This window comes from Chrysemys picta, chromosome 19, assembly GCF_011386835.1.
Source record: "Chrysemys picta bellii isolate R12L10 chromosome 19, ASM1138683v2, whole genome shotgun sequence".
In the NCBI taxonomy this organism is placed as follows: Eukaryota; Metazoa; Chordata; order Testudines; family Emydidae; genus Chrysemys; species Chrysemys picta.
The window spans coordinates 13410750-13419548 of record NC_088809.1 but is presented as its reverse complement, the minus strand read 5'-3'; the positions used below and the strand labels follow the sequence as shown (position 1 = coordinate 13419548).

The window sequence follows — 8799 nt, the reverse complement described above, 5'->3', positions numbered from 1 at the left end:
CTTCCAGTGACCTTTAGAGGGGGCTGTGTGCTATGTATTCCCACTCCCTCTGCCCCTGCAGGGAATTCTCACCAAGCCAGACACTGCTGTGGGTTTGGTTTGAATCCCAGCAGTGGGGGAGGTGTGTTGTTTGCACAGTCAGCTCAGGGAGATGACTGCCAGCTGGCGGTAATCAAGGGCAGCTGAGCCTTCTTAGGCTTAGAACCTGGAAGAGCAGCCCAGCTCAGTCAAGGGACACTCTGCGAGCTGGAGACCAGGCCAGGGTGCTCTAGAGATGAATATTGTTGATGGTGCTGTGTAAGGATTCCCGCTGCAGGAAGGAGATGTGGCTAGAGGAAGCATTGTGGTTTGGTTTCTTTGGTTGTGCAAGCGCCCCCACACCTCAGAGGGAGTAGTTCAACCTGGACCTCCTGGGAAACTTCTCTCCAGCTATGAGAACAGGAGTACTTGTGGCACCTTAGAGACTAACAAACTCCAGCTATGCAGTCCCAGACTCTGTTCTGTGTGGGATTTTTTCATGGGATGCTCACCAGAGACTAGTAGAAAGGAATCCATTTAAAGGTGCCTTCTACCTGAGCACCCCTCTAAACATGCAGTGACCCAGCAGTGTTGGCAGCAGGTAGGCGCTTAAGTCCTATTAACAATATGGTAATGTGAGGTTTTTGGCTCCTTAAATCTGAACTGCTGTTAATATCCTCAGTGCAATTTATCCTTTGATTTTTCATGCTTCCTTTTAACAGTTAAAGTGTATATGTTTGAGTCTCTTCCTTGTTGCGTCCTTGGCTGTGCCGTAGTAGGCAATTGTTTGAATCTGTGGCTGTTCTCTGTAGCTTAGAAGTAATTGACCATGAGATTTTGAAATCCCTGAGAGAGGCCAGTGGCTTCCCTAGATTTCCATACATCTATGTGCAGAGAAACTGGCCCAAAAAGAAAAGTTAATTTCTAATTGTTTGTTTGTCTAGGTTTTTTTTTTTTAAATATGATTGGATTAAATAGTTCTGCTTGTGAAGAAAAAGTGTTGGCCCATCACAACCCATTGTCTGAAGTAGCCATGGGGTTGTGTAGCTCCTGGCATTGTTTGTGTAGGAAGGGGAATGGTTCTTGGAACTTGCTTTGTGAAATTCAGTAGCTGACTCATGGCCATTTTCATAGTGCCACCATGTGGCCAAAAATCAAATCCTCACAGCTGGGCCTCGAAGCAAAAAAAATAAAATGATCCGGCTTAGAAGAAGTCCGTATCTGTGAATCCTCCCAAGGAGCCCTGCAGATCCAGAGTCTGCGCAGAAACTGAGCTGCTTTGAAAATCATGTTTAATGTTTTAACAATATCAAACAGGGCATTGAAAATTTGGCCAGAGACTGTGTATGATCACTAGCTTGGGACTTGGTAGACCCAGGTTCAGTCCCTGATCTGCCACTGGCTTTCTGCATGACCTTGGGCAAGTCACTTTGCCTATGTGTAAAATGGGGATAAAAGTAGTGCCTTACCTCACAGAGGTGCTAATGAGGATCAGTACATTAAAGATTGAGGTGCTCAGATGCTGTGGTAATGGGGGGGGGCCTTGGGGGATTCCCTCCCCCCCAGAAGAACCTTGTGAAACAACAAACCAGAAGTGAGGATGTGGCTTTTTCCCAGCTGAACAAATTCAGGTTATGGTAAGAAGAAGGTCTTGAACAAGAGGCAACCACCGGGTAAATCTTGGCTCCGCTCAAAACGTGAAGGAAATACACGTTGCTCGTCGGGTACATTGTGTTTGCCAAATGCATTAGGACAAAATCAGGAGGCAAAATGTCTTGTATTTTGAGCTTTCTAACAGGGCACCACATCGTGCAATTGTTTTTCTGTTTTACCAAAAACAAACACGGCCATTCACCCTCCCAGAACACTGATATTTTTTTTTTAGAGGGGAGGGAGGGAGAGGAAGTGTTGGGCATGGTACAACTCACCCCATAGTTGGGTTCAAGTCTATATGCTAGAACTGGTGTTTCTCAGCCATGGGTTACAATCCTGGGATTCAGAAAAAGCGATTGGGAGGATTGCAAGGATTCTAAAACTTTATCATGATCTAAAGCAAAGAAAATCTCCCTTCCCCACTCTCCTCACACCGTTATCCTTCCCAGTCAAGTGTTCTGCCAGCCTCTCAGCACACACGCCAATTATATAGGCTTAGCATTGTAATATATTTTTTTACTCTTTTATAGTAAATGTAAGTGGGTCATGAAAAATTATCTCAAATAAGAGGTTGCCAATCTGAAAAGGTTGAGGATGCTGGTCCAGAAGAAGCTGTCATTTGTATCTAATCAGTGGCATTTGTTTGTTTTTGTTTTGTGCACTTTGCCAGTGGGTGCAATTCCAGGTTCCTAACAGAACCAGCGGAGGAATTGTCTGCACTTGTGAAACATGATTGCATCTAACCAAAAAAAAAAAAAAAGATGAATTGAAAGCCTGGCTGACTTACAGAGGGGAAAAAAAAAAAAAAAAAAGGTGACAATCCTAAGCATTGGCTGGGTAATTACCCACTCAAATGCTTTCTGTCTGGCTGCAAACATGAAGCTAACTTGAAGCTTTCACTACACTTAGTCTCATATCTCTCGGAGGGCACTCAAGTGTAGTTTGAGTGATGGTATATAAAATGAGCAGGCCAGCCAACCACTGTTAATTGTTTCAGCTTTCTCAAACCTTCACCCTATGGAGTCGTTTGTTTTGTTTTTTAATTCTGAATCTTCTGACAAACATTCCCAAATGTGGCATTGGTCTCTAGCGCCAAGTTTCTGCTCCATTATTAACCACACTTGGTGCAGCGTTTCCTTATCTTCAAAGCGTGCCTCCAATCTGTGCTCATTCCTTATGGCGATGACAAGTAACCCTCTGGCCCAGATCTAGCAAGAAGCTGTGTGTGGGCGGAGCCCTTAATGGAACTCCAGTAAAGCCAATGGAGCTTGCAACAGGTGTACATCTCAGTGCCAAAGAGGGGCTTTTATTAGTAACCCTACTGTGATGCTCACAAGAAAGGGTTTTGAAAGGGTGGGTGGGAATTTAGGTTACTACCTCCTCTGGGTCGGTCTGCATTGTCTCCTCTGTTTCTTGTCTTCTAGGGATTTCACTGTTTCATGTCTCTTACAAAACGAGGCAGAGTACCTAGTGGTTAGAGCACTGGAAAGGGACTCAGGCAGACCTTGGGTAAGTCACTTCATCTCTCTGCCTCAGTTTCCCATCTGTGTATCTATAGGTTTTTTTGTTTCAGTTTTTTTTAAACTGACCTCCATTTGTAAAGTACTTTGAGACTTACTGAAGAAGAGTGCCATGTAAGAGCAGGGTGGTGGTATTATTACAGTGGCAAGCACAGAATCTGTGTTTAGTAATAAGTGTTCCAGGGAAGGAAACTGATCTTGGTCAAGTTCCTGAAGCGCTCTGCCTCCTAGGCCATTCAAAGCCAAGAGTTTGTCTCAATCACATTCTGAGAGCATTAGACTGTGATTTCCTCTCCCTGACCCCCTTCCCTTCCCCCCCCCCCCCCCCCCCCGGTTAATTCAGGGACTGCTCTAACTCAGTCTTATGACTAAACTTTTCTCTGAAAACTGCCCTTCTCTCTCTCTCTCATATGCCCTACATGCAGAACAGGTTGATGCTTAGCTTTGTCTCACACTGCTGGATATTGCTTGCAGGAATGCTGCCTTGTAACTGTTAAGAACAGCACCCCATTGGATAGTTCTTTGGCTGTTCTCCTAGTATAAATACAATTATTCCTCCTCCTACAAGGAGCTTTTCCTTTTCCCTGTGTGGTACTATTCTCCTCCAGGTTTGTTGTCAGCCTGACACGCTCATGGCTGCAGGAGATCAAAAAGGCCAAGACTGTGGCTGAACATTGCAACTGGCTGGGCAACTTATTACACTTATTTACGCATGGTAAGATGAGAGTAAGCCAACAGCTGATCAGGAAGGAATCCATACACAATAGGGAGACATTGTACAACTAACTAGGTGTATTATGGGATTTCTTAATATTTATTTTGGCTGCCTTCTGAAGGGTCCAAGTGTGACGTTGTGCAGTCTATATGGTTTTATAAAAACATGATGATAAGTGAATATAACGTAACTGGGACATGCTTCATGCAAAAGGTCTCTATAAGCTTTGTAATATCTTACAAATCTACTGAGTGTGATCATCCGATTTGTAGAAATGTACCACTCTTGTACCTAAAACTAGAAATATAAAATATAACTGAGGGCCTATTGTAATTATGTAAAGTGTGGGCCATTAATGATGGTTTGGAATCTTGATGACTCCCATTGTCTGCAGATGGCTGTGTTTACCTGTGAGTCTTCCTGTATGTGTGTGTGTGCTGGCAAGTGGGTAATGAAGTCTTGCAGTGACATGTGATCATGTCACCTGAACTGGAATCCATCTTTAACCTGGTGCTTTTCTAGTGAGGGGGGGTGGAAACCCAGAGGGATAAAGGGTTCCCGCCTTATGCAAAAGATATATAAAGGGGTGGAACAGAACAAAGGAGAGAGAGGAGCCATCATGAAGAATCCCCTAGCTATCACACGAGCTACAACAAGAGCTGTACCAGGGGAAAGAATTGTACCCAGCCCTGGAAGGTGTCCAGTCTGAGAAAAAGCTTACTGAAGCATCTCTGAGGGTGAGTTTATCTGTATTCAGTTTGATTAGACATAGATTTGCACATTTTATTTTATTTTGCTTGGTGACTTACTTTGTTCTGTCTGTTACTACTTGGAACCACTTAAATCCTACTTTCTGTATTTTAATAAAATCACTTTTTATTCATTAACTCAGAGTATGTATTAATACCTGGGGGAGCAAACAACTGTGCGTATCTCTCTATCAGTGTTAGAAGGCAAACAACTTATGAGTTTGCCCTGCATAAGCTTTATGCAGGGTAAAACAGATTTATTTGGGTTTAGACCCCATTGGGAGTTGGGCATCTGAGTGCTAAAGACAAGCACACTTCTGTGAGCTGTTTTCAGGTAAACTTGCAGCTTTGGGGCAAGTTATTCAGACCCTGGGTCTGTGTTGGAGCAGACGGGAGTGTCTGGCTCAGCAAGACAGGGTGCTGGAGTCCTGAGCTGGCAGGGAAAACAGGAATAGAAGTAGTCTTGGTACATTAGGTGGCAGCTCCCAAGGGGGTTTCTGTGATCCAACCCGTCACACCAAGTGCTTAGCATCAGCAGATCAGATTAAACCAATGATCGGAGATTGTTCTGGTGACAAATCTTACGTTTGTTTCTGTCTTGTTAAAGCAATGTAAAATCTTCAAGAAGAAAAATGGAAGTTGACCTTTCACAGAGTGTTTCCAATCATCCATCAATCTTGCTTTAGCCCTGTGATGCAATTTAAATATTTATTATTATACCTGTTTGATAGGCAGCTTCTCCGTGATCCAGTTTTCCTAAGATCTAGGTATTTTTTTCCAGGAATACTGAGCACTCTCACCTCCAACTAAAGCCAATGGGAACTGCAGGCACTCGGTACTCTAAAAATGGGGCCTCACGTGACTTGCCAGAGGTTGCATAGCCTGTCTGGGACAGAGCTGGGAATCCCTTCATTCCATATCTGAGTCCCAGGCCTATTCTTTACCCACTAGAGTTAAGAACACAAGAACGGCCAGGCTGGGTCAGACCAAAGGTCCATCTAGCCCAGTATCCTTTCTTCCGACAGTGACCAATGCCAGGTGCCCCAGAGAACAGAACAGGTAATCCTCAAGTGATCCATCCCCTGTTGCCCATTCCCAGCTTCTGGCAAACGGAGACTAGGGATACCGTGCTTGCCCTGACCATGCTAAAGGAGACATGACACAAGGCTGTACTGGGAGTATTTTCTACTGGGTAGTTTCCTGAGTGACTAGTCAGAGTGGCATTTGAGACGTGAGCGTAAAGACCTGAGAAAAAATCTGAATTTCCCTCCCCTCTGCATATGGGTGAGGGTGCAGTTTTGTACATGGGAGAGTGGGAAGGTATATGTAGGAGAAGGGTGGTGTCAGGTGTGTTCATAAGTCTGTGGGTGGGGTGCACCTGAAATCAGTGGAGGGTTTGTGTGAGAAACATGGAGGGAGTGGGGGAAGGTGGGAGCTGGCTGTGTTCATATGCTGGGGGCGCTGCTCTCTGCTTGTGGCTGGGGAAGCAATTGTGTTCATAGTGGGTGGGGGCTGGTGTCAGCACCTGCATGTCACGGGGGTGGAGGGGGGCTCTTTGTCTGCACACAGGTCTTTGGGGAGGCGGTTTGGTTTGGGGGTGGGGGAGGCTGGTGTTGCTGTTAAGTGTCCATGGGGAATATGGTGGCTGTGTTCCCAGGGGTGCAGGTGGTTCGCTTCCGTGGGGAGGTGACCATATGTATGGCAGGGCACGAGTCATGTCTACAACAGTGTGTGGCTGTGTGGAAGGGTGGGGGGCTGTTGTCTGCATGAGGGTCTCTGTGAAACAACTGTATTTATGGAGGGGTGGGGGTAACTGGTGTCTGCGTGATGCATCGGGGGGGGCAGTGGCTGTGTTCATGGTTGGCTGGGGTCTGTACCCGCATCTGGAGGGGAGTAGTGTCTCTAGGTGCATTCAAGGGGAGGACATTTTGAGCATGTGCTCATGGGGGGGCTGTTTGTGAACACATCTGTGGGTTGGGGTGGCTGTGTCCATGGGGGATGTCTGTGTCCATGAGGGGCATGGTTGTCTTCATTGTGTGGAGCGGGGGGGGGGGGGGAGTGGTGTTTTAACCGTGTGTCCGGGGAGGGGAGGCGCTGTTCTGATGGGGAATCTCGGGTCTGCACATGGTGTATTTCTGACAGGCTGGCTGTGTTCGTGGTGGGGCTGGTGTCTGTGTATGTCCATTGTGGTTGTGTTGATGAGGGGGCTGGTATCTGCATGCAGGTCTGTGGGGGTGCTGGCTTTGTTCGTCCATGGGGTTGGGGCAGCTGGCTGTTTTCATGGCATGGGGGGATTTGAGGTATGCCTTGGGTGGCTGTGTTTGGGAGGGGTCATGTCTTCGCGCACAGCTGGGGGGCATTGTGTTTATGGGATAGGCTGGAATATGTGTGAAGTGTTCAAGGAGGGTTGTGGCTGTGTTCGTGGCAGGGGGGACTGATTTTTATGGGGCCTGGTATCTGCATATGTGTCCATGGGGATTGGTGTCTGTATCCATGGGATGGGGGGGGGCATCTGCCCTTACGAGGGGTGTTTGTGCACATGTTTGTGGGAGGATGTCAGCGTGCCCATCTATGGGTGAGGAGGGCTGTGTTTATGCGGGGGGGACGGGACTGATGTCTGTAGTGGGGGTGGCTATGTTTGCAAATGGACCGTGTCTGCGTGCTTGTCCTTAGGGGGAAGTCTCTGTTCATGGGGGAGGGGGGGAGCAGGAATGGTGTCTGAGTGCATGTCCAAGAGGGAGGGCTGTGGCTGTGTTTGTGGGAGGGGGGCCTGGTGTCTGTGCACATGTTTGGGGGCATGTTCGTTGGGGGTGGGGGGACTGGTGTCTGCGTGGGGGGGGGGGGAGGTGTGCTGAGGCTGTTTGGGGCGGGGATGGTATCTGCATGGTGGGGGGCCTGTGGCTGTGCAGGTGGGATGGGTGGCTGTGGCTGTATTTGTGGGGAGGCTGGGGTTTGTGCATTCATTCATGGGAGGGGCTGCAGCTGTGTATGGGCAGGTGCTGGTGTGTGTGTGGGGGGGGGGGAGGTATGCCTAGGAGGGCTGTGTTTGGGGGTCGAGGGGGCTGGTGTCTGCATGTGGTCCATGGTCACCAGTCCGGGGGGGGTGGGGGGAGGGGAGAGGGGGCGGCAGTGTCTGAGCGTGTTTGGAGTTGCTGTGTTTGTACAGGCAGGTGTCCGTCTCTGCATGTGTATTTCTTCTCCCCAAAGGTCGTGAGCGCACACCGCTGTGCGGGAGGCTAATAGTACACAGCATGTGGTACAGTAATACGCCTTTGAAACTGTTGGCCTAGAAGGCGATGAAATCCACCACGGGGACGGGTAGCTAAACCAGACGTTTCTTGTGAGGAGTTCAACATCTTTGAATGAATTCAGCCCTTTGTGGACTAGCATTTCTGTTTGTGACTTGATAAATGTTGGAGCTGAGGAATATTGCCTATTCAACTCTGTGAACATTAATGAGGTGACGCTGGAAGAGCGGATGAGTTGTAGAACCTCAACCTTATTGAAAAAGGCCCAAATGTTGAGGTGTTTAAGCCCCGATTCTTATCTTGGCGCTCTAAGTGCTATTCGTGTGAGGTAACGATGCTCCCATGTGGCCGTTACAATGGACACTGTATACTATATGCTGCTTAGACTGACTGCGGTGCTGCTCTTGGACAGCTTCCTGCCTTAGGGTTTGTTTACATACCGTTTTTGTACTTCCATAGAAACCAGTGTAAAGTGGTATGACCACCTAGAGTGGATACAGTTTACTGGTATTTTATTATTTGCATTGTGGTAGCTTCCAGGACTGCAAGTCCTGGACCAGAACCCCATTGTGCAGGGCACTGTACAAACACAGGACAAAAAGGCTGTCCCTGTGCCAACCCAAGTATAAGACAAGAGACACTAGATGGTGGAGCACGAGGAAAGTATGAGACAATATCGGTCAGTACCATGGGCAGCGGGCTTGTTGTTTTTAAAAAAAAAAAAAAAAAGTTGCCTCTACTTCCACCCTGTTATGCTCTTTGGAGGCATCCAGCATAAAGGTATTTCTTCCCTTAGCAGAGTAAGCAATACCAATATGAGCACTTCTATACTAGTAGAACGTTGTCCAAATTAGGCAGTTACACCCCCTTGACTATCTTGCTTTCTAAACTTGTAT

General features: G+C 47.4%; 1 long non-coding RNA gene across 1 annotated transcript in view; it reads left to right on the top strand.

The window, feature by feature from the left end:
• Nucleotides 1-482: 482 nt before the first annotated feature.
• LOC135976543 (uncharacterized) overlaps nucleotides 483-8799 on the top strand; it is a 71857-nt gene continuing 63540 nt past the window's right edge. The window contains exons 1-2 of the long non-coding RNA XR_010593757.1: nucleotides 483-619; nucleotides 3096-3180. This is a non-coding gene — a long non-coding RNA (uncharacterized LOC135976543). The remainder of the gene's footprint in view (nucleotides 620-3095; nucleotides 3181-8799) is intronic.